Here is a 25,831-nt window from a genome sequence, read left to right on the forward strand (position 1 = left end):
CATGGTAGCCAACACTGAAAGCATAATGGTAATAAAAAGAAAGAGTTTTTGTTCATTGTTTCCCTCCTTGTTTACAATGCATATCAGCTGCTAGTTGGCTCTGTGGCTCTCCCTCTATTGGGTATGCAGGATAAAATCACAGCCACTTTCTTGGACATACTATTCTTTTTAGCAGTGGTAAGGAGAGACAAAATCACTGCAGGAAAGCTGAAGTGCTACTAAAGATTTCAGTCAAGCACTGCACCTGTTCGCTTTATCTCTTATCTCATTAGCCAAAACAAGCCACGTGGCCAAGAGACTTTCTGTAGGGCAGGGCAGGGCAGTGCACTCCTCACCTGGGGGTTCTGCAAGCCACAGGGTGGGGCCAAGTGTGGGAAAGGACAAGGACTGCTCAGAAACAATTGCACAACCCAGCCTGTGGGCTTAGATCCAGCTGTGTGAGTCCCCAAAACACTGTGCTTGTCAAAATCAGTCAGACTTACGCTTCTCGACATGTGCCGACTGGTTCCTCTGAAGTCAAGGAGCAGCAATGTCAGGTTATGATTTTAAAATTAAAGATGGGTTCAGGGCAAGCTAAGGGGAGTGTGATTTACTCTGTGCCACCATCATTCCCACTCATCTTTCTCCATTGCTACAATAGGTAAGTTTGATGTCTTCCTGAATCAGACAAGGTGGAAACAGCAGGAAAATGTCCGTAAGATTTTTTTTCCTGTAGTCCTGAAACGTGTGTGTGCGTGTGCGTGTCCGTGCATTAAATGGGGCATTTTGAGCAGAAGTTATAAAAGAAATGTAACTTTGAACAATTTCTAAGCCAATTTTAACTACTGTGTTTAGATAAAAAAAACAAAAAACAAAAAAAAATGAGGAAAGGCAGGTCTGTAGATCAGCTGCTTTTAAAAAATTAAGTGATTTCTTTTCTTCTTTGCTCATTAAAATCAGCTGCAGAACATAACGACTCTGAAATGCAAGACCAGTTCCAGCATACGATTTCAGGCTATGCTAGTTGTGACTGTAGTATCCCGCTGGCATCTCCAAGTACTTAATATCTCATTCTGGTCTCTGCCAGCATAGATCCCCACTGCAGAATCCTGTCTGAGCCGAGAATCTACTAAACTCAGCAAAAATGTAGGACACATGTACTCAGGGCTAGGAACGGTGTCAGCTGGATCATAAGGCCGCATTCCCTAGAGTCCCTCCCCTACGGAGTCAAAAATCGGGGGAGCAACACGGAAACAAGAAATTATGCTAGAGCAATAAATGCTGCTAGGGTGAGTTACACAGAGACTTTTCAAGTGCGAAGGAGGAAGTATGCCTCATTCTTAGAACACTGCAAAGATGCTCGAGAGAGAATGGTGTGTAAACCGAGAAATAAAGGGTGAGGTGGTGTCAGTCGAGAAACTGGCAGGGGTCAACCGGCAGCCCCCTCCGCAGGAAGCCAGCAGTGCCCCGATCACCGAGCTTTTCTAGTACTGTTTCCCACCCTGCTAACAGTCTTTAAAAACCCACCTCAGCTCCAGTTTTTGTGTTTTCACAAAGCGTTTATAAACTGTGTTTTATAAACTTGGTGATTTTATTTTACTTTGAAAAATAATTTAAACTAGGAAAAGTAAAAAGAGAGAGAGAGAGAGAGAGAGAGAGAAAGAGAGAGAAAGAAATACCTGTACCGGTCAGCTTCCCATCACTGGGACAAAGTACCCGAAGTACATAACTTAAAGGGGGAGAGGTTTATCTTGGCTCAGTGTTTGGGTCCCTGATCAGCCAGAAAAATGGGGAAAGCCAGAGAAAGAGGAGTCTACAAGAAAAATACACCCTTAAAAGGCATGCCCCTGCTGGCCTCCTTCCTCCAACAAGCCCTACCTCCCACGAGCGCACGAATGGACTGGACCGTTCACTGATGAACTCAGTACTTCATGCTGCACTCACCTCTGCAGGCCCTACCTCTGAACATGGGGGATCAAATCGTCAATGCATAAGGAGTCTGTGAGGGGCACTTCATAACTGAACCATGACAATACCCCGTACTTACTAAACAAATTTAACAAACATTATGTCATATTGGATTTAATAATTTAAGAAATATACTACTACCTAATCTCAGAACTCAGAAGCCTGGGGCAGGAAGATGTCAAGTTTGAGTCCAGTCTCGACTACATATCCCAATAAGTAAATAAATTTTAAAAAAACTGCTGATATATTTGAAGTTTCCTAGTAAGTTCCTTGATCACATTTTTCTTCCTTCTACTCTCTCTGTTTCTGCTATCATGATGTTTGTGATGCTAATCCTTATTTTTATGTGTTGACCAAGCATGTATTAATAAAGCTTTATGTATGGAAATTTTATGTAAATTAACTACTATCTATACTATTTTACAAATTGAGTGTTTTTTTAATGTTACCTTTTCAGGATTTATGTGTATACTAATAAGATCTATTATATGAATATACCCAAATTAAGTTATCTATACCACTCCCATCAACTTATGGATTGTTAGTAATTTTTTGCTCTAAAAATTGATTGCAGTAAAAGTCTTTGCATGGGGTTATCTATTATGTTTACATTATATATTACATGTTCAACTAGGGCATCATCTGCAAATGCAATTGCTGGGTCACTGAGAATGTATGTTTTATGTTTTGGCAGACATAACATCTCATGATGAATTGTTGGTTATAAATTATCCTATTTATTTTCTTCTTGAAGTCTTGGTGAGGATATTCCTTTTCTCTGGGTCTTCAGTGATTGAAATAACATGTTCATTGTTTTCATTTGATGTTTTAAAATCTTACTTCCCATGAGAGAAGATCTATGCAGCTGTGCTCTTTGTTTAGTGATTGGATGCGTCCTTCCTCATCTGCCCTTCAGTTGGCACTACTGAATTTCACTTCTGGCTGCAGATCCAACACTCTCTTCCCTTCATACACTCTCAGTGGCTGGCCTACTTCTTATTTCATGGACAAAATATAAGCAATCAGAAGAAAAGAATCTGATAAATGCCTCCAGATTTAGCAAAGTATGACTTGCACACTCTGTCTGCTTTCACTCAATTTACAAAGGAGAAATGTCCTTCCTCCTATTCATGGTCAGTGCATCCATTTATACATTGGTTCCCACCCTTTTTGTTTCTTCAAGTCCATTGTTTCTCCAATTTCCTCCCATCTCTGCTCTCTGAGGAGCATGCTTTGTGCAAAACAGTAGATAATAAGTGTCACAGGCTTTTGGGGCTTCATATCTATCAGTTGTTCTAACACAATTTTATTTTAAAAGGTAGACCAAGGTCCAAATTTGCAAGAACAATTTGTCTTTCCCTGTCCTATCTGTCAATAATTTCTCCAGGTCTATGAAATTTTCCTCCAAAAATGTGTGTGTGTGTGTGTGTGTGTGTGTGTGTATGCTATAGCATGACCTATTTTAATTAATACTGCTCCAGCAGCAAAGCTAGTCATGATTTTTCATCTGAGCTCACATAAAATGAGAATCCTCATGGTAAAATGGAGTTCATTGTAATAGAGCAAAGAGAACAGATTCTCTACTTCTGATGCAAAAAGAAAAGGAATTAAAAAATATTGGCCCAGATCTGTGCTCCCCTCTAGCTGCTGCCTTGCGTCTTTACTTCCCTCTACAATGAAATTTTCTGCCAGGGGAGTCTGCACTGACCATCTCCACTTCCCCTTGTCCCTTTCTCTCTGGTACCCACCCCTATCAGTTTTTGGTCCTCACATGCAACTGTTTCTTCCAAGATTAGCAGCCTCCATCGGGCCAGCCCCAAAGGGCAATCCTCAGCACTACTCTCTATCTCTTGGTAATATTTGGAGTCTTCACTTGTCTTTCCTTAGTGCACCCCTCTCACACTTCATACCCATTCTGGTTTCTCTCTTTAACTTAATCCTGGTGTCCCTAGAACCTAGCTGTCTTCTCTTTCAGATCCACCCTTATTTACCAGGTGCTCTCATCTGGTCCCATGACCTTACATTCCAACTCTATGTCAGTGACCCCCAAAAGATATCTCCTGTCCATATCTTTCCCCTGAACTATACAGAAGCCCATACCTACACATACCTTTTAGATTGGAGGGCTAAAGAGCTCAACATTTACCTCTCCAAAGCAGAGATTAGATTCTGTCTTCTAAACCAGTGCTGCCGGGCCTTTTAGAACTGTCAGTGATACAAACAACCCACTGCAGCACAGGCGCCATGGGTTTGCCATGTTCTAAAGTGTTCACTCCCCTTTCCCCAAATTTTCCCATTTCAGTAAACAGTATTGCTACTCACTCAGGGAGTCGCCTTTAATACTGAGATATCTTTCACGTGCCACTTCCAATTCATCAGCACATTTTCCCCTTTATTCCTTCAAATCACATCCGGAATGTGACTACTTCTGCCATTTGCACAGCTAATACCCAATCCCACAGCACAACTGTTTCGGAACTGGACTCTTGCAGTAGCTTCCTAAGTGGGCTCTCTCTTCCACTTTTGTTCACTTTCCATAAATTCTCCCACCCAGTGCCTGTACGAATCCTGAAATACTGTAAATCTGATCATGCAAAATCCTCTGATTCACAGGGAAAATACAGTCCCACCTGTCCCCTCCCCTGGCAACCTGTCTTCCCCCTTCTGCCTTCTCTCCCTCTCCTCCACACACTCAGGCTCTGCGTTCACTTCTGCCTCCAGTTTTGACTTTTTCCGTCTCTTCCAGGCTCTCCCCAGCTTTTACCTGGGCCTCCTCCTCATTTCCTATGAGTCTTCACTTGTCACTTTCTCCGGCCTTTCTGTGCTCCATCCCCACGTCCTAATCCAGATTTAAGTTTCTTCATAGAATTTAGCCTTAGATAGCAACTTCTGCTTTTGATTTGCATTTGAAAGTAAGCTTCTCGAAGGCAAATTGTTTACCCATTCCTGGGAATAATGTCTGGCATATAGTTGCCACTCAATATTGGCTGAATAAAGAGATGATTTTATCCTTGAAGGGAGGAATTTTAAGCCAACTCCAAAACTAAATCCACCCTCATTCAGTCACGTGACTTTAAACTCCAGCTCTATGTGTTTCTACTGTGGGAATTCGGGATGATGGCACTTTGGAGCCTCTGGTTTGTATACGGCACTGCCACTCCCAGCAGGAAATGCTGTCAGGGCTTTCTGTGGCATCATTCATTCCTACTCTCCTCTGTTCACCATTAGTCAACAATATCCCTCCTCACTCTTGGCACCTTGCAGTCTGGCTCGGGCCTTTCCTCAGGACAGTGACAACCAGTGCAGTGGTAGAAGGGCTGCCAAATTCACTAGAGGTGAAGAATGAGTCGCAAAATGTGCTTCTCAATTCATTTCCACCATTTCCGTATTTCTTGGCAATTCCTCTTAGATTTGGGCAATAGCTTGAGTTTAGGAACTAGCTCTACCCAGTGTAACAAATGCACATTGTTTTGTCAATTTCCTGAGATTATTAATGTAAAGTTAGGAGAGGATGTATCAGTGTCTTTAAACTATGCTGTGCTGTCAGACACAACTTCCTTTCTTTTTCCGAGGGGCTGTAGCCAATGAAAGAGTGAACTTTTTTTCCTCCTCAATTCTCTCATATCCAGAAGCTAAAATTTCAAGGGAATGAGAAATTACATAGTTTATCATTTTCATTAAAACGTTTTGTCTCATTTCTTGAACACTACTTTCAAAACTGTGAGGTTCTCACTGAAAAGGAGTTAATTCTGAGCTCATTCTCTTGTGAACTGAGGTTTGCACTGAACACACTTGTGTGGTTAAAACAGAAAATGGCGGGCGGCACCTCTGGAAGATGGCCTGGGTTTCCGCCCTCCAGTCCCTTTTCACCCAGAACCTCTGGTGTGAATACAGCAGCTCTCTCCTGAAAATGTACATGACAAGCAGAGACATGGCCCCTTCCAGGGCTTGACACTGCAGCTGGGGGACCCCACAGAGGGAGAGGCAGTTCATCCAAGGGGAACAACGAGTTCCCCTGCTGTAATGGGTCTGGGATGCAGACATGGGATCTGTCAAAGGAGCTTCTCTGTTCTCCCTATTGACAGCTCGTGCTCGCTCCATGACATGCAGGCTACAGAAACATGGCCTGGAACTGATGAGTTCTGACAGAAACAAGCTGCGAGGTTTGGGGCTCTTTTTCTCTCTCTTCTGCATTCTCTCTTCTTGATGATGCAGAACTGCTGGAGGCGGAGGGAGGCATGTAGCTGTCAGAGGAGGACCTGAGCCTCACCATCACAGCCTCCTGAAAACCCTGCATCATCACCCAGAGTCCACACGGAGGCTGCTCCTGGGATTCTGGAAAGATGATGCTGTTATCTGCATGTGGAATTTTACTATACAGAACAAAACTGCATTGGGATGTCTGCAACATAAGGCCTGGAAAAATGGAAAAGAATAAAAACAAAAATAACTTTGCAGGCCGCATAGAAATTATGATAAACAAGACAAAAAAAGAAAGTAATACAGGGAAAATATGCAATGACCTTTTTAGTCATTTCAATGTGCATAGTCAGTTTTGATTGAGAAGATAAATAATTATTATGATGAAGCCTAATTGCTTATATTACTAAAATTAAATTCTCTCTGTATAACTGTAAACTTGCTTTTTGGAACTGCGAAAAATCAGACTGTTTTCATTTTAATTCCACTCAGGTGATTGAAGTATTATATTTATCAATTTATTCAACAAATATTTAAAGAGTATTTACTGTATGTTGGGTCCTAAGGATCGATGTAGAGGAGAAGGGTGATTCTCCTGGGCTTTATCTTTTATCAGAGATTGAGTGATTAAAAACAAGGATACAACTAAAGCAATAAAAAATCTGCTAAGATGTAAAGGAAAAAAATGAGTGGCTTAGAAAGAGACTATAAATAAGGATTAGAGTACTTCTGTACTTGACATTTAATATGAGATTCAAAAAATGAGAATGAGAGGTCATGCGAGGCACGGGGAAAGAGCACCAAGCTGGAGAGAAAGATGGTAAGGAACAGGATTTATTCAAACTAATTTAGTAGTTAGGAATGGTGAGAGGGCCAAGGAGGGCTGGGAAATGATCAAAAGCAAAACTTTTAGGGTGTGCTAAGGAGTTTAGGTTTTAGTCTAAGTATGTTGGAAAGCCACTAAATTAATTTATGTGGAGAGGGGAATAATCCACAACACACACACACACACACACACACACACACACACACACACACCTTTAAAAAACCCCTCAAACTTCAAGTACAGCATTTCCCTCAGAACATTCTGAGAGCAAGTTACAATATGATATCCTATGCAGTTACCTATTGCTGTGTAACAAATTATCCCAAGTTTAGCTTAACACATTGATGATCTCAGAGTTTCTGTGGGTCACAATCCAGGTGTGGCTTAGCTGTGTCTTCTGTCTGTGTCATGCAAGGTTGCTAACAAAGTTTTGGCTTACACCGTGTTATGGTTTAGGTCTAAAATGTCCCCCGAAAGCCTCATGTATTTGCAGGTGAAACTTGGTTGGAATAGGCAGGTCATTGGGAACATGACCCGGAAGGAAGGGTATATTCCTTCCTGTCTCTGGCACCAACCTTCTCACTCTGCTTTCTGGTTGCCATGTATGAGCAGCTCTCCTCCACATGCCCTTCTTGAATGCTATTCCTGCCTTGGAGCCAAGCAACTATGGACTAAATGCTCTGAAATCATGAACCAAAATAAACTTCTTCTTTTTTAAATTGTAACTGTCAGATATTTTGTCGTAGTGACTGGAAAGTGACTAATGCAGAATGTTGGTACCAAGAGTTGCATTACTGTTATGACTGTAACTGATCATGTGGTTTAAAAGCAATTGTAACTGGTTTATGAGAGGAGTTTGAAAAGGTTTGGAGATGTGGCATAGAAAAGCCTTAGAATATTGTAAACTAGCTTGATCCATATAGTTTGATGGAAGATTCCAGATGGAGCTCAGAAGACCAGAATGCTGATAGGAATGCAGACAATAAAGGCCAAACTCATGAGGTTTCAAATAGGCACAAGCATTGTATTGGAAACTTGACTAGAAGCTATCCATGTTTCATTCTGGCAAACAGTTTGTCTACATTTGCCTATGTTTTAAGACTTTTCTGTGAGGCTGAATTTAAAGGTGACAGATTAATTGATCTGGTGGGGGTAATTTCAAAGCAGCCCAATAACAGTCTGTTGCAGTATGTAAAAGGTACTAATGATTGCTTTCAGCCAGAACTACTGTAAGAATCAGGAGCAAAAAGCAGAGCCAAAAGATAATGTTGCAAATGTGCAGAAAGGAAGTGCCTATATCATTTAAGCCAAAGAGCTGATGAAAAGATTATCATTAAAAAGAAGCCAAGGACTTTCCTTTCAGACAATAGAAAAGATATCACAAGGGCTATCAGGAAATGGTCAGACCACACCAGTTGCAACCTCAAAGGTGTACTGTAAAAAGGTAAATGCCTTTGAAAGGATGCCCAGGGATAAATTATTCATTCGGGGACACCTAGAGAAGTAGGGTTCAGCTGTTCAGGCACTCAAGACCACGTTAGCCATGGTTCAAGGGGACCACTTTACTGCTCAAGCTAGAAGCAGACCTCGGTATCATCCAAGTAGTGGTGGTGTTTAGGCATGGAAGATGCAAGACTCATGGGGTCATGGAAGCTTCCAACTAGATTTCAGTAGAAGGCCTGGGAGACCAAACAAAAATGGGTGACACAGTCACGTCCTTGTGAGGAATCCCTCAAAGGGTGATGCTTGAAGCTGTGAAAGTGAAGCTCAAGGAATAGTAAAAAACCCAGGAAGTTGGAGATTATCAATTTCACAAAGGATTCCTGGTTTCCTGTAGTGGAGAAGTCAAGATCTGTTCTTGTTGTTCTTATTGTATGTCACTGCTCCATGCTCTCTCAGTAGACAGGCAAGGTGGCAATGCATTATAAATGTATATTTACACGTATTTATATCAGTGTTTATTTTCATGTCTATCCGTATATACTAGAAATCCATGAATCTACATTGCTATTCCCAATTCCCCAACAACACCACAAGGTAAAGCATACTGGCCCACATTTCACATATTTGTACACCCTACTTTCGTCCTCAGTAAGAAACCTGACTTTCATCACCTTTAACGCATTTCCTTATTTAGTTAGTATCTTTACACAGAATCCATCTTCCATCTGTGCTGCTAACCCATCATCTCCCAGCATCCTCCTCCGTCTCCTTGGGCTCCCACAGCCATGGTGGATCATCACCATCTTCACCAGCTCCTGCTTGAGCCTTCTCACCTAGCCAGGCTTAGGCAATATGCACCAAGCCATATCTCTGCATGGATGCCTGCCCCAGCCTGTTTGGATCTGATCTCCCAAGTTCTGGGTCATTATATTCAGTCCCCCACACTAATCTCTAGGCGGGTTAGCACAAATCTATGGTTTTGGGCTAAATTTTCGAGAAAGAGTCAGGGAGCAAGGGGAAATGGAAGAAAAATAAAAGGTACTTACGTTTTAGGCCAACATCCCTTGAATTAGATGGCATATTGATTGGGAAAGATACAGGGAATCCAGTTAGAAGGAGACTGCACAAAGTCAGGGGAAGACGATGTGATGAGACAGTGGTATGATCAAAGGGGCTGGTAGTAGAAATAAAAAGTTATTTGGAGAGTTGCACTTTTTTTGATTGAGTTTTTCTTAGACTTTTTCTTCCTATTTCACATCACCTATTATACATTTATATATGTATATATACATTTTGACCCTTAATTACACTTTTGGGTTCTCACACCAGAGAAACTATTTGGTATTTATGCTCATGTGTCCTATTTATTTCATTTAAGAGTATGGCCTCAGTATGCATCCATTTAGCTATATTGTGGAAAGTACAGGAATGGTAGAAATCACAGAGGACTTTTAGATTTCTAGTCTGAGTTACTGAATTTGCCCTTCTCTAAGATGTGAAGGAAAATGGTGTCAGGACAGTGTTTTCAGAAGAACAAGTCATTATTTTTCAAGTATTTCCAAATTAACATATATGTGGAATTTTTGGAATTAACATATCCAAAGATGATGCTAACTGGGCACATGGGTATGATAGGGAACTAAGGCTGCAAATGTGAATTTGAGAGTCATGAGCATAGATAAAGGGTAAAGAGAGGGAAAGCATCCAGGGCTTACTTCAGCAACTCAAAGATCAGATGACAATAAGAAGAGACATTCCCTACAAAAGCCCTTCAGAGGAGAGTTGGTAGAGAAAGAGAAAAATGAAACAAAGAAACAAAAGGTAGTGCCACAGAAACAAGAGAGAAGAACGTTTCAAAAAGCAGGTATAAATGGTTACATTCAGTACTGTCTACTGGATAAATATGAGAATTAAATGTCCATTGCCTTTAGCAGTAAGGAAGTTCTACAGCCAGGATTGTCATCTACCTTCTCCCAACCATATGTCAAAGCTCTATTCCCATCGGGCGTGGTGGTGCACGCCTGTAATCCCAGCACTAGGGAGGCTGAGGCTGGAGGATCGCTGTGAGTTTGAGACCGGCCTGGACTACACAGTGAGTTCGAGGTCAGTCTCAGCTGCATAGTGAGACCCTGTCTCAAAACAAAACAACAAAAAAAGCTCTATTCCCCAATATGACTGCATTTGGAGATGGAACTTTCAAGGAGGTACTTAAGGTTAATGAAACTACATGAGTGGGATACTAATGTGTTAGAATTGGTATCTTTATTAGAAGAGAAAGATTCTCCCCAACCCCTCCCTGGTGCAGGAGCTGACTAAAGGCAATGTGGGGAGACAGAGAGGGAGTGGCCTACACAAGGCAAGAGGGTCCTCCCCAAAACACAGATTCTGAGTAGGTGTGGTGGTGTGTGCCTATAATACTAGCCCTGGGGGCTGAGGCAGGAGGAATACCATGAGTCCAAGGCTCACTTGAACTATATAGCAAGACTCTGGGGAAAAAGAAGAAAGAAAAGGAAAAGTCTTATGGCACTTTCAAAACTGTAAACAAACAAACAAACAACAAAAACCAAATGTGGATTAAATAGCTAAAGAGATAACAGTAAAAAGAGTGGAGTGCGAGACACTTCTTTCGCGGGTCTACTCTAAATGACAGAAGAGATGGTGCCATAGCTTTGGGGTCAAGTACGAGTCACTTTAATGTGGGTGATAGTGAAATCCCTATGTGAGAGGAGTACTCTCAGAAGAAGAGACTGATAAGGCAGAGGGAGAGGGAGAAATCCTTAATGGTAATAGGGACTCTTAACACAGGGAAAGTGGAAGATTGGCCTTTAATGTCACTGGTCTCAAAGGTAATGAGAAGAGAAAGATATTATGGATGGGCAGTTATTTGTAGTGTAGTAAGTTGAACATTTAAAAACCATATATTGATGTCATTTTTATCGTCTACCATTTGGGTTTTTCTTCCTTGCTGACCTTCTACTATACAACAAAATCACAAATATTCCTCCAGGGAAGAAATGGAGGATACTGCACTTGGACAAAACACAACGAATAGAGGAAGAGAGCAAAGTAAAGGAGAAGGAAGGTTACCTCGGTCAGGCAAGTGAGTATAAAGGGAAGGAGAGACCAGAAAAGAGAGGAGGTTTAAAATCCTCTTAAATTCTAACCTGAGAGTATGTTTTATTGGACTGTTTTAGAAAGATTTATAAGAAACAGAATCTAGATGGATGGTCCTTACTTTCCTGGGGAAAAGCCTGGGGGTGGCTGAAATCCTTTCAAATTAGCATGACATTTTGCTTGGCAGCACAAGGCATAGAGGGTGGGAGAGAAGTGAAAGCTGAAGGAGTTGCTTGAAAACTGCCTCCAGGAGCCTTGCCACCACAACCCAACCCCGAAGGATGGGCGAAAGCAGCTGCTTGCAGAATGTGCTAAGAGAACAGAGGCACAGAATAGCCCGAGGCAGGGCAGAGAAGTGACACAGTGAGAGACAGAGCATTGTCTGAGGAAGTCACAGGGCAGCCAGGAGCCCGCTACCCCGAGTCAATTTCTACCAGGGATCCAAAGGTCAAAGGACAGCAAGTGGACTGGACACCTCTCCCCCACTGCTGTCAATGCCCACCAGCTTCCACTGGGGCCCAAGGAGATGGAGGAGACCGCAGGGAGATGAAGACACCTGGGAAAGCAGAGTGCTTACTCCACAGAGAATAGTGCACTGACAGCATCTTCGTTTTAGTTTTATTTTTCTGTTATTAGTACACATAATGTTTACATTCCTTGTGTGGAATTGGTGCATGTATGTAACACATCTTAATGTCTACTTTCTCCCCCTTCATCTCTTGATCTCTTTCCCATGTGAGAAAGTTCGATCTCCCTACTTCCTATTATCTATTTTTATTTTACTCTTTATTTATAATTTAGGTTTCTCATATAAGAGATACCATGAGATATTTAAGCTTGTGTATCTGATTTTTTTCAGTTTCTTTGAATGGAAAGAAACCAAGTTATTTTTAATAACCTTGCTTTCGTTTCCTCCCCTGACATAAGCATGCTAGGAAAAGATGAGGTCAATTAGCAAAAACAAAAGTCGCCATTTTCTAAAAAATCCAAGGGCTGTCATGTAAATTTTGGTAGCAATGTGATAGATTTATTTGTATGAAGAAGAATTTCCTTTGAATGGCGCCCATTTTGCCCGTGAAATATGAGGAGTGAAGACCACTGAAAGGAAGGGTTAATGAAGACGGATGGGAATTTGAGGACAGAAAAGGAGGTATAAAATTGTTATCTCAGTGGAATTTAAAATGTGTACCTGTCTCTCAAACTTGGAGAAGCCTTATTTTGTATAAGTTAAATTAAAATTAAATACAGCTGGAGCAGATTCAGGTTTTGTGGATATCAAAGTCTATACAATTTGAAGGTACTTCTTAGGGAAAAATGACACCAACACTGTAGATACAAAACTCAGAACAGGTCTTTGGAATGGAACACTGAAAACCAGGAGTCCTGAAACGTTAGCTTCATGAGCTTTCCAGTAAATTCACTTCTATCCACATGTTAAATGATTGTACTTGCTCACGAGAAAACGTTTTCCTTGTTTACACCTTCTAATACCTTGTAGAACAGGCTTACTTGATGTTAAGTTGGGATGAGCTATTACAGGCTGTTGCAGCTTCTCCTGATCTGTCTCCCTTCCGTCACCTCAAACACCAACACATTATTCCAATCCTGCTTGCTATTTTCCTTGATTACGAGCCACAACCCCACAACTCCATCTCTCTCTACATGACTAAAGGTTCAATTGCTCTTGCTGGGTTTCTCCCCAACTTCTCAGACCACAGTTCACAGTAAGAAATACATTTTATACCGTAACCCAATACCCATGCATAATATAGGAAAAAAAAGTTTTTCAAAATAACTCTTCATTTGTTTATGTGCAATTTACCCTAATATTTCCTAGCTGACATATTCTATATAAGAGTAATTCTAGTCAGGTCACACAAATAATTCTTATGACTGGCAGGTTGAGAAATATTCTCTGGAGAGTGTTGCACCCCAAGTTTTTATGCTTCCATTCTTTGCTTTGGGAGGTCCCTCATCTGGATTGCCTTTTACTTCTGCTATGATTCTGGAAATCCTTTTGATCCTTCCAGTTTCAATGAAAACTCTACCTTTTATATAACGTCATCCATTGGATCCTCTGTGCTGTGTTCCACATTCATACCAGTATGGGAAATACTTTGTTCTTCTTTTAATTATTGCTAATTATTTGAGATTCAACCCTTTTTATTTTATAAAGTCTTAGAGGGCAGGGTCAAGACTGATTCTGGCATGATCGTTTTTGTATGGTTTTCAACATCCAGCACCCGGCACACTGCAAACTTGTAAAGAAGGAAAAAACAAGGAAGGAGTGGCTAATTTACGTTTCTCATATAAGAGCTCTTGGGAGCTCAAAGGGGTTCTTGGGAGAATTCCAAGAGGCAGTACATTTAAATAAGAAACATATAACTAATGGTTATGTTGTCTTTTTTGACAAGTGAAGTAATTGGCATAAGGTCACAAAGTAGTAACCAGCATAGCCAGGACACAAGAGAGGTCCTACAGGACCAGTCACCTTTAGGAAGTAGTAACTGTTTGCTATTAATGTTACCTAACAGAAGAGTGTTGGATCAAAGCTGAATGAATGAATTTGGCAGAAACTATAGATTATCTGTAATAGCCTTTGGGGCTAAGGATAATTCCATTCGTCATCCTGCTATTTAATTTACTGTTTTATTTTTCTGTGCGAGCGGTTGTGACTATATGATTAAAAATCACCAGATCAGAAAAATGAATATACTATCTTTGGTACTCTTAACTACTGCATCAGATTAACTGCAAGACTGATTCAACTATGCACAAATTAGATATTAAGATAGATGAAAAGAATCCAATTTGACCAAAAATGATTTTGAGACTGCACAGATCAAACTATTTTTTTCTTTTGGAAATTCAATTCAACCCGTCAAGTATATTGTTCAAAGTACTGCAGAGGATAATAATAATAAAAAAAATAAGCAACATCCCTGCTGCTAAGAAGTTTATAGTAAAGTGTGAGCATCTTGGCGGATGGACAAAGAGGGAATATAATGTCTACACAAGGAATGATAACAGAAGCTGGAGAAGCCATGAGGTTTCAATAAATTTTGAGGTTCCAAGAGGAATGTTTGTTTCCCGAGGAAAAGGAAAACAGCTGTGGAGAGGAGATGTTAAAAGCCTGGAGGTGAGCCGGTATGATTCTGGTTCTCAAAATGAAGAGGTGTTCTTCTCACTAAAGATCAGTAGGAATTCCACAAATTCTGAGTAAGATTTTAGGATTGATTATTAATAGGGTGGGGGTAGATCTTCTTTACAAAAGGAATCTGGTTACCGACAAATACTTTAGAGACATTTACAGTGGTTGGAATGTTATTGGTCTCGCCCTATCCCCACCCCAAGTTCATGTTGAACCTAAATCTCCAACCCAACAGGATTGAGAGGTACGGCCTTTATGAAGTGATGGAGATATCTTTATAATTTGGAGGTATCTTTATAAAAGAACTTGCGGAACAAAGACTACCCTTTTTCACCTTCTATATGCCATGTGAGCAAAGTGTTCCTCATTTGCTGGTCAGAGTTCAAAGCTCCATCTTGGAAGCAGAGAACATGTCTCACCGGACACTGACACCTTAATCTTGGACCTCCTAGCCACCAGAACTGTGAGAAAATTTTCATACAAATTACTCAGTCTGTGGTATTCTGTTGTAGGAACAAAACTTGACAAAGATAAAGTCATATTAAACTAATTTTTGGAGGGTCATGGCTATTAAATTGGTATAAATGACAAATCCAATATCAAAAGCAGCCAAATTTCAGGCTACCCTTGGGGACAAAAAAAAATGAGGTACATTAAAATTGATGAATTGAACAACTGTATTCACAGGATGCTGATTAACAGATAAATACTACCCTGATGGACACTTTTTAGTATCCTTTTATCGGCCCTAACTTTAATACTGCTTGCTTCATAGTTAATCAGAAACCTAAATAAAAATATAGAATATATATTCATTAGTCTTTAGATGAACCAGAGCTGAGAAAAATGGCAAAAGAAATAGACAAAATCAGGATCTAAAATGATCTTCATTATGTTGGCTCAAATCTACCAAGACAAAGTTCAATAATTTCAGCATGGTCAAAAGGCCAACAGTGCTTGGAAAAGATCATGGGTGGATATGTGAATAGCAGTAAAAAATTTTTTTCTAGTTTTAATTCATTGACTTGGCAAGTTAAAAGTATTATGTGGTCAGTGAAGTCAGCACTACTCCACTAACACCACCTTTACCATAACCCCGCCATCATCACCAACACCATCACTATGGCCATCACGAGCGCCATTACCAATGACACCACCACTATTACTGTCTATCATTACCAACACCACCAACACCACCATAATGTGAAAAGTTTAGTCTGTGTTCAAAGGAAGACGGTGGCCAGAGAAGGAAGTGGTTCCACCAATCATATTACCTTGAAAGCAGTGTGTACAATTCAAAAGGCAGGGCTAGACCAGTAACACTAATTATAGGAATATATACTTCCACTTATAAAACAAACTTCTCAAAGCTAGAATTGTTAAAATACAGAAAGTATGACTTTCCTATCACCTGTAGGGGTTTGGGCTAGGAACTCAAATATCTATGGGCAGTATGAATTCAGCAAAAAAATTTTTTTTCAGCTCTCTACTCCCCCACTCCTTCCATACCATTACTTTTTCTGACTTGACTTTACCTCTTCCTGAACAATGACAGAAGGAAATGATTAAAATAGAAGGAAAAAAAGGACTATATTCTGTATTTTTCCCCCAGTGCTGGGAATTGAACCCAGAGCCTCATGGATACTAGGCAAGTGCTCTACCACTGAGTTATAAGTCCCACCTGCTTTAAATCCTTGAATTTGGCATTTCTAGGCTGACATCACTGAACACAGTGGGGATCTTGGAGCTTAGACAAGAAGCTGGTGAAAGGATGCCAAGATAATGGGATCCAAGGAGGAATGTTTCTCCAGCTGTGGAAGGAGGGTAATGGGCAATAACCTGGATGTGAGGAATCTCTTAGGTGATGGGGTAAAGAAAGGGAAAAATAGAGAGTGTGGTCTTGCTAAGAGATTCCTCACTATGAGGAGGATAAACGTAGACTTCAGTGGAGGACATAGATGAAGAAAAGACTGATGACTCAGGAGGCTGTCGGTCATGTAATGGAAATACAGGGAGCAGCTAGAGAAAGCTTGAAGGAATATAAAGGGAGTGGAGACAAATGAAAAACCCGAGAGTCCCAAGCACACGGCAGAAGCACTTGTGACTGTGGTGGCCATCACAGGTAAGGAAAGGGAGGAAAACAGGGTTAGAAGGCCGGTTTGAGTGTTCTGCAGGTCCTAAGAGAAAAACCACTGAGAGGCTGGAGTTAGGACTGAGTCCTAACCTCCCATTGCTCTTGCTTTTTCCCTTGGGTTCCATCTGCTAGGAAATAGGTAGGGAGGCAGGACATGTACCAGCTCTCAGTCTGCTCTGAGTTTTGGCCCACATCAATACTGGAACTGAAACCTGACTTTGTAGGTCTCCTTCCTTCTCTTATGTGATTCATATTTGCTTTTCTATTCTCCTGTTTGTGGATCCGTATCTAGAATGAATTCTGCAAGTGTTTGGCATTCTGACAACCACTCAGAGCAGATTTCAGAAACTAGAGCAAAGAGGCGGAGCTGAGGAGGGCCCCCCTCACCAGAACAGAGGAGGTGAAGCACATGCCTTTCAAGACATCCAGAATTTATTTTTAGAGTATTTGAACTCTTTGGAAGTGGACTTTTTGTTTTTGTGGCTTCAGAATCTAGCTCAGGGCCTGTCATGGAGTAACTGGATCTTGATCAATGATACATGGTTGACGGAGCTGGAACTTGCCATTTCTGAGTTGATTCCCAAAGCAGAACGGCTTCATGCTGTCTCCGCTACTTACTTTCCCAAGCTACTTTCACCGGGCGTAGACTCCACATTCTTAAATGTGAGACCTATGACAAATTTCTATTTCTGAAGCACAGATTCAAAAACAGGAAGAACTCACAAGTAAACAGGATTTATTTTTCTTTTCAAATCATGAGAAATTGTGCCCTCGGAATGGCCGGACTTAATAGCAAAGAGGAAATGTGTAAGGCTCTCTCTCTGGGAAGGAGTTCTAAAAATTTAACGTACACACAATCTTCAAAAAGTCCTTGTGGAGTGTGTGACTTTATAAAATAGCTGAAGGCATGCTAGAAACCATCTGCAGATGGCATTTAAAGATAAATTGAATTTTATTTTCACATATCATTTGGACTTCAATTCCTCTTAGCCACAGGACAGAATTTGCCTTCTCTGCTAAATAGCCATATTTTGCTTGTCATGGAATCTGAAATAAGATGACTGTGTGTACAACTATACGAGGCAGTTATCCTAAACTTTAATACATTTTCTTTAAAGTACTATTTTTACAGGTTGTTCCCATCATTCCTATGGCCCCAAATAGGGAAGTTTAAAAGTATAGAAAGGCTATGTGAAAATCTTGTGTCATTTTACTTTGTCTTCAAAGCCAGCTTACATGAATACTTTATTTTGTGGGCTGGGCAGGAGAAAAACACAAAAACCGACTTGACCCTTAGGGGAAAAGGTTTTTGTTTTTTGTTTTTTTCTGATGTCACTTTACCTCTGGCAGAACAAGGCCAATACAAAAGATTACTTCCTGTGTCCCCTACATGTGTGCACTTTTTTATGAAAGAGAAGGATTTTCTCTTCTTTGGCAGAAACCATGTCATTGATAGATACTGGCCATAAGTCCTTCATCCAACCTTCCCTCCATCATTCTGTGACCACTGGCCAGCACCATGTGTGGCACATGGTAAGCTTTAAGCAATACTGAGATTTGTGGAAGGAATCCTACTAGATCAGGCTCCACCCAGTGTATCTTTTCTGAGTAATCAAGAAACTTTTTTCACATTAGATTCTATGAAACCTAGACTTCTCATTAGACTTAAACATGAGAAAAAGAAAATCTCTCCTTTTCCGTATTCAGAATCAGTGGGCCTGACTTGGAATAAACCTAATAAATACTATTCCATGGAAAGTGGCTTTGTTGGCTGTTACTTTGAATCATCTTGTGACCATGAGGGGACCCTAAGCTGCACATGTACAAAGGGCCTAATAAACTGGATAGCACAGGAGCAGAAAATCTGATTAGACAAATGACCCAGCCTAATCAGAAAATAACCACACAGTCTGAACACAGACCTGCTGTTCTCAGCTGATTGCTGCTAGAAGCCTTTCCCCAGGAACTTTCCCATCCCCATTTAAACTCTACCCATTTTATTTTTCTACCCTGCCCCCAACTCCCCTTTCTCTCAATATCCTGGTCTTAAATTTCTAACAAGGTAGGTCTGTGATAATTGTGATTTTGTTACAAGATACAAATGAAATCCTGGCTGTGTGTGGCAGGTCCAAAAAAAAGACATCTGTGTAAATATGTTTGGATTTGTAATCTCATCCCCTTTAGCCTACAACCTTTGATAGGATTAACTGAAAGACTAGTTCTCAGGTAAATTGGCACTGACTAAAACCCATCTGAGCCCTTGGTGGGTTAATCAGACCATTGTAATCAGGTTCCCAAGCATGAGAGGTGTGTTCTTCAGAGGACATGGTGAGGTGAGCATTCTTTTGGTGCACAGCGAGTAGCAATAACCACAGACAAACTTCATGTCTTTCATCACGGGGCCATTTCCTGAAATGAACCATGTGTAAGGCAATCCAGCAAAGCTGGGAAACAAACTGACCCAGGAGTTAGACCACAGCCAGGGATGGGGAAGTATTTAGCTCCTTGAGATGTGCAGAAAGACTGTAGCTGAGGCAAAGCTGTTGACTGACTAGTCTTCACCTAGTGGTGCAGGGATGGATTTGCTAACACACAAAGTCCTGAATGCATACAATCCACACTTCAGTTCCTGCATCTTGAACTATGATGGATAGATAGGAAGGCACTGTTTCCTGGAAATTGAGAGAACTTTCATTACAAATATATTGTAATGTCTTGTTGGGCCTCTGCCAACATCCTGCGAGTGAAGATGAGGGTGCATGCCATGATCCAGATATATCAAGATCCAAAGGTTTATAAACTTCAGGACCTAACTGTTAGCCAGGAGGGATCATGGTCCTGACTTACTAGGACAACTGTCTCTTCTCTCAGAATGTGTAGGTCCACTCACTACAGGCCATGTTTTAGGCTGCCCGCCACGCTCTGCCTACCATTACCTGCCAGCAGGAGGCTGAACTCAGGAAAATATGACTGAGGACTCCTACACTTGCCGTGTGTGTTTGGATTCAACTCACTAGAAGATTTGATGATGAGCTTGACCTCAGCTGAAATACTCTTGGTAGTGACTACTCAGCTTTATGAGACCTGAAGCTCCCAAAAATTTAAGGATTCTCTTTAAGAAAAAAGCCTATAAATTTGGGTGTAGGAGTTTCCAATATTAAACACATGGCTATTATATAATTTTGTAATTGTATTTCCATATGGATATGCACAAATGTTTAATATATATTAACACGAAGACAAGAGTATTCACTGGAGCTTTAATCATAACAGCCTAAACTACAGGAATTTTAGCTGTTTGAAAATGTTGACCATCAATTTTGCACTTTAGAAAGCGATTCTACCTCAACTCCTGTTTTATGAGAAAAGTTTCCTCCTGCTTTTAGCTCGGAAAATAACCATCTACCAACTTTAAATAGTATTAACTTATTTTAGTTTTATTTTAAAAATTAATTTTATTGGTACATTTAAGGTATACAATGTAATGACATTTATCATTGGAAATTTGCTCCTTTACATAATCCATCTTGGTTCTTATTTTTTTGCTATTCCTCTGCCCTCCCTTCAACTCCAACAAAAGTCTTCTAGACTTAATGACCAAATTCAGCAAAAAAGCTGGATACAAGGTCAACCACAAAAAAATCAATAGCTTTTCTGTACACACAAAAAAAAGTCTCGCTGAGAGAGAAGTGTGGGATAAGCAATTCCTTTCCCAATTGCATCCAAAAAATTGAAATACCTAGGAAATCACCTAACAAAAGAAATCAAAGACCTCCACTCTGAAAAGAGATTGAAGAGGATATCAGAAAATGGAAAGACATCCCTTGCTACTGGGTAGGAAGAATCAACATAGTAAAAATGGCCGTACTTCCAAAACTGCTATATAGATTCAGTGCAATCCCAATTGAAATCCCAGCAGCATACTTCACAGACCTTGAGAAAACAATACAAAAATTCATTTGGAACAAGAAGAGAACTAGAATAGAAAAAGCAATTTTAGGCAATAAAGACAAGGTAGGGGGGATCACGATGCCCAACTTGAAACTATACTACAAGGTTACTGTGATACACAAAGCATGATATTGGCAAAGAAACAGACCCGAGGACCAGGGAAAAGATTAGAAGATGCAGAAAGAAGCCCAGACACACTCAGCCACCTCATCTTTGACAAAGGAGCCAAAGAGGAAAGACAACCTCTTTAATAAATGGAACTGGAAAAACTGGGTTTCAACTTGCCAAAGATTAAAACTAGACCTATATCTCTCACCATGCACTAAGAAAGTATTTACTTATTTTAAACCCACCTTTATTGTGCAAACTGCTGATTAACAAACATACATACCACAAAACTATTGCAACTTCCCTGCTGTTTCTTACAACCCAAATGCCCATCAACAAATGAATGAACAAAACAAGTTTGCATTCATATTGCAGAATACTATTCAGCAGCAAAAAGAATAAACTACTGTTACATGGAATAACATGAATGCATTTTATAAACATTACATTAAGCAAACGAAACCACATAAATAATTCCATTATTTGATGTCTGAGAATAAGCAAATTACTTTATGACATTAAGAAAATGAGTACAACTATAAAAATAAACCCAGAACTCTGGTGATAATTAAGAAAAGAACTATGGAAAACACTTTGATAGTTTCTTATAAACATACAGTTACCATACAACCCAGCAATCTCATTGCTTGTTATTTTTATTTCATTTGTCAGTCAAGTTAAATAAAGCCTACATTCACAAAAAAAAATTTGTACATGCATTTTTACCATTTTTAGATTAACAAAAATAAAAAAAATCTCTCAACTATAGGATAAGCAAGCTTTGATATATCAATATAACAACACAACTCAGTGAAAAGGGGAGTGATAATAATATAAAAACCAAGAATAAAGCTTAAATGCTGTAATTAATGAAAGAAGCCATTATCAAAAGACAGCATTCAAACTCTGTGATTTCACTTATGTGATATTCTGCAGAAAACAGATCAAGGGGACTCACTGGTTGGCCACCAAGGACATGGGGGAATATTAGGAATGATGAAGATGTATAATTTATTGTGCTCCTGATTACATTTATTTGTGAAAACTCACAGTTATCTCTCTCATCGTTTCTTCTTCCGCAGAAGCAGTATGTACCGTAGCAACTGTGAGAGAAAAGGCCTGGGGAGAAAAAAAAAAAAGTCAATGAATTAGACCTAGGGACATCATGTTCACCAGAACACTTGCTACTAAACCACACAAAAGTCCTTTCTCGTTTCTTAAAATCACAGAACCAATGGGCTGGTAATACAGCACCCTTCTCTCTCTCTAGGAACTCTACCTCATGCCTGGGCAGCCTCGGCATCTGCTCGTTGGATTATGGAAATCATCTCTTCTGGCAGAGAGACCAGATTCTGAGAGAAAAGCTGTTTTACTAGCCAAATTACACCAACTGGAGGTAAGAATAGATCCATTCTTTTAAGGCTTCAATGGGATGGATGATAGCTAGGGCTGGGGCATGTGGCCACACTGAAATGGAAGGAAGGCTGCAAAATGAAGTCCGGGTGTGTACCAAGAAGAAGGGAACATCGGTTTTGGTGGAGACATAGCAGTCTTATTTCATGCTTTGAAATCATCCATACTAAAAAGTTATACTTTCAACTGCTTTGCTTAGAAAAGGATTTGGCTTATACCTAGGCAACTATTTTCATCTCTAATAATATCATCTGAGCTTCTTAGTATTAAAAACTCTTCTGATGGAAAGATAAAGGATAAGGTTAAAGAAGTTGAAAAACCGTATGTCAGAAAAGTTTCAGTAGTTAGGGAGCTTATCGTTTTGAAGGAGGCTTATGAATTATTAGTGGGTTTAATATGACACACTGCTGTGTTCTCTGTGATCAGATAGAATCCATAGGGATTTAGAAAATAATTGATTTTGCAAAAATTTTTATTTGACATAATAGTTAATAGGTAATCAAGAACTGAAGAAGCAGGAAAGGTTAAAATCTTTCAGATAGTAAGATGCTAAACAATGATCTTTCCAGACTTTGCAAATGGCTTTGGAAATGCCATATGCAATTTAGTATGAGGAAAGGGAAAAACTGGCACTGAGGGAAAGTACCCCAAAGTAGTCATAGCCCTAAATACTCAGGTGTTACTTATGAAACAGATGTAATAATAGTAACCAATAATGAGTAGTAAAGAGGTAACGTAATAACAGAAAGGAGGCCACCATTAAAAGGAGTATTGCGAACAAAAGAGAATGTTATTCTATCTTTGCATTAAAACTGGTAGGTTGCTGGGGGCAATCCTGGTTGTCAGTCATTAAGACAGGTAATGGCACCTGTGAAGCAGTCAAGGCCAAGCAGATAACCTAGGGGAGAAAAATACAGCTCTGGGAAGACACACTGCATTGAAATTAAAAGATTTTAGCTATAAAGAGTAAGTACTCATTATTTATTAAATAAATACATGAATGAATCAAAATCTCATACTGTATATAGATTTATTCACCAAATACTGGAAGGAAGGATTAAAAAGATAAATTTAACACATTCAGAAAGAAGAAAGAAGTATTTTACACCAGAATGATAAACCTAAGGAGCATATTTTCTTAAGAAAGAAAATATGAAAAAATTAGTGAGTGTATATAGGTACATTTATAAACAATACTAATAGATTATAAGGGAAGCAAGGAATGTTTGAAGTTATCATCTGAGATTATGGCTAAAATGTAATGTACTTTGAGAAAAGGTCTCCAAACTGTGCCTTTCTATAAATTGTCCCTCAAAGTCATTCTCAGAAAGCGCAATCTATAGATTCTGTGTGGCTCTTCTGTTTATGAAAACAAGCTTTTAAAGTAGAACCAGGCAAAGAAACAAGCATTTGTTCCTGTCCTTGGCACTGTTAGACTCAGCCTGCCGGCTTGGATGGGTTGAGGAGCGCCCAGGATTGACGACCACCTATCTAGATAGACAAGGAGAAAATGGAGGGTGGAGCCACTTAAGAACTGGCTGTGTGCCCGTTTGTGTCACAAGACACAGTCCCAGGAACATTTGAGATGGAGTTTCTTTAGCTTGAAAGGGTGAGGTGGTGAGTAAGGTCTTGTCCAGAAGGAAGCCCTAACTATTTTCGGAGGCTGCTATCTGGAGTGGATGAGTGAGTGGGTAAGAAAGCAGGGGGTGGACAGAAAAGAGCCACGGGAGCACTTGGGGCCGTCCTCAGTGCACTGGAATTGTGGGCTAGAGAACTAGTTCCTCAGGGTGAAACGTTGCTGTTTCCTGCAAGCAGAAAGAGCTTGCCAACTCATAGGAGCACACACCCTCTCAGGCTGCAGGGTCACAGCCAGAAGAAATCTGCATGACATCCTGAAAGACCAGGGTGGGATGTGAGAATAAAGGAACCACCCAGGCCTATGAGCACAGATCTGGTGACATCCTTTGAAATCTGGTTTCCGTTCTGAGATTTCCTCTTTGATCTCTCAATTGAAAAGTCTGGGCCCTATGAAAAGAAAATCCATTGTACACTATCTTGCCATTTATCCAGCTCTTTTGGGTAACTTGCTTCCAGACAAAGACATCAGAACTGACTGTCTGCAGGCTGACTCCTGGCCTTCCTGGCATGCGCAGTGCCACATCTCCTGGATATAACCTTTGCGGATGCTTTATCGCATGGGCAAAACACATTGCTCTCCCTGCTGTAGGACTTATTTTTGCTCGCTCTCTGTCTTTCTCTCTATGTACCTGTCTCTCCTTCCCTTCCCTTCTGCCCTTCCTCTATTGCTCTTCTACTCAACACATTTTTCAGTCCACAAAATATAGCAACACATTTATCACCCCTGGGTTTACTCCACAGACAATCAAGAAAATGCATTTCAGCACGATGAAGTGTCATGCGCAATGAACATATAACAAAATAAATTACTTTGTAAACAAAGGAAAATATTTCACTAATGCAGAGTCCAAGAATATCTGAAAGTAACAATTTACTTCAATTAACAATTATTTGGTAAAGAAAAAAAACCCCATGAGTCAGAACTTGCTATTTGTAGTTCAGACTTGAGGAGGGTAATTATTCAGCTAATGAATTTGTTAGGCAGGAGGGCGGGATGCCATTGCTGAAGACTTTTTCATCCTTTGTGTCAGTGGCCTTATGTTACCCCAGGCCTAGGCTGATGCCCTGTGGATTCTCATTAACCAGGGGTATAACTTTGTTTTGCCCTAGCATGTTGTTTTGGGACTGGTATTTCACATATGTTTACCTCTGACTAGGTTGCACACTTCTTGAGTAATACGATTGAGCCCTGGTACAGGGTCCCAAACCAACACGGTAGACAATAAACACACGACTGGTGGATGAGTGAGTGAATAATTGATACTGACTCCAAGACCTTGACTGATCGCTGAACGATGGCAGGTATAGAAACGAGTGTATGGCTTCATGTCTCCTGCTGATCTGAGAGAGGCGGGCCAGGCCAGGTGAGCTGCAGGATCAATAACCATCATGAATTGTCTTTGGTACCCTTGCAGACAAACGTGCGGGTGGTGGGTCTCAGAGGCAACCTTTACGATGAGTTCATGCACCACTCTTGTAAGCACAGCGGCAAAATTAGTACAGTTTGCTTGGGTCCCTCAACGAGGCCTCTGTTGACCCATGGCAGGTAGAATTATAAATAGGAATCTGAATCCTCTAGCTGTATCCTTCATTATTTTTTTATAGCTCTTATCTCTTTCTAATGTATTCATTCTGTTTATTATTCATTATTGATCTGTCCTGTAGAATGTGAGTTCACCGATGGTACTGGCACACAGTAGGTGCTCAATACACATGTGCTGAATAAATGTATATTACTTTGTAGTCCAGGCAGTACGAACTGCAGGCTAAAGCAATGGTTTTAAATTTGTGCTTTGGAAAGACAAGTTCCACTGAGATACTTCTGGCTGTGGAAACTGAGAGGGAGTCCTGTGGGTACAAAGTGATGGACCCACCCCTGATACAGCCACTTTTTTACATTTTATAT

At 40.3% G+C, this 25,831-nt stretch overlaps 1 long non-coding RNA gene across 1 annotated transcript in view; it reads right to left on the reverse strand.

The window, feature by feature from the left end:
• Window positions 1-9,485: 9,485 nt before the first annotated feature.
• The window catches only part of LOC104859997, a 17,621-nt gene continuing 1,275 nt past the window's right edge, over window positions 9,486-25,831 (reverse strand). Inside the window, exons 2-3 of the long non-coding RNA XR_779530.2 lie at window positions 21,925-21,993; window positions 9,486-9,590 (exon numbers count right to left, since the gene is read on the reverse strand). This is a non-coding gene — a long non-coding RNA (uncharacterized LOC104859997). The remainder of the gene's footprint in view (window positions 9,591-21,924; window positions 21,994-25,831) is intronic.

The sequence above is a fragment of the Fukomys damarensis genome, unplaced genomic scaffold (genome assembly GCF_012274545.1).
Source record: "Fukomys damarensis isolate Sample0158 unplaced genomic scaffold, DMR_v1.0_HiC HiC_scaffold_29, whole genome shotgun sequence".
Classification (NCBI taxonomy): domain Eukaryota; kingdom Metazoa; phylum Chordata; class Mammalia; order Rodentia; family Bathyergidae; genus Fukomys; species Fukomys damarensis.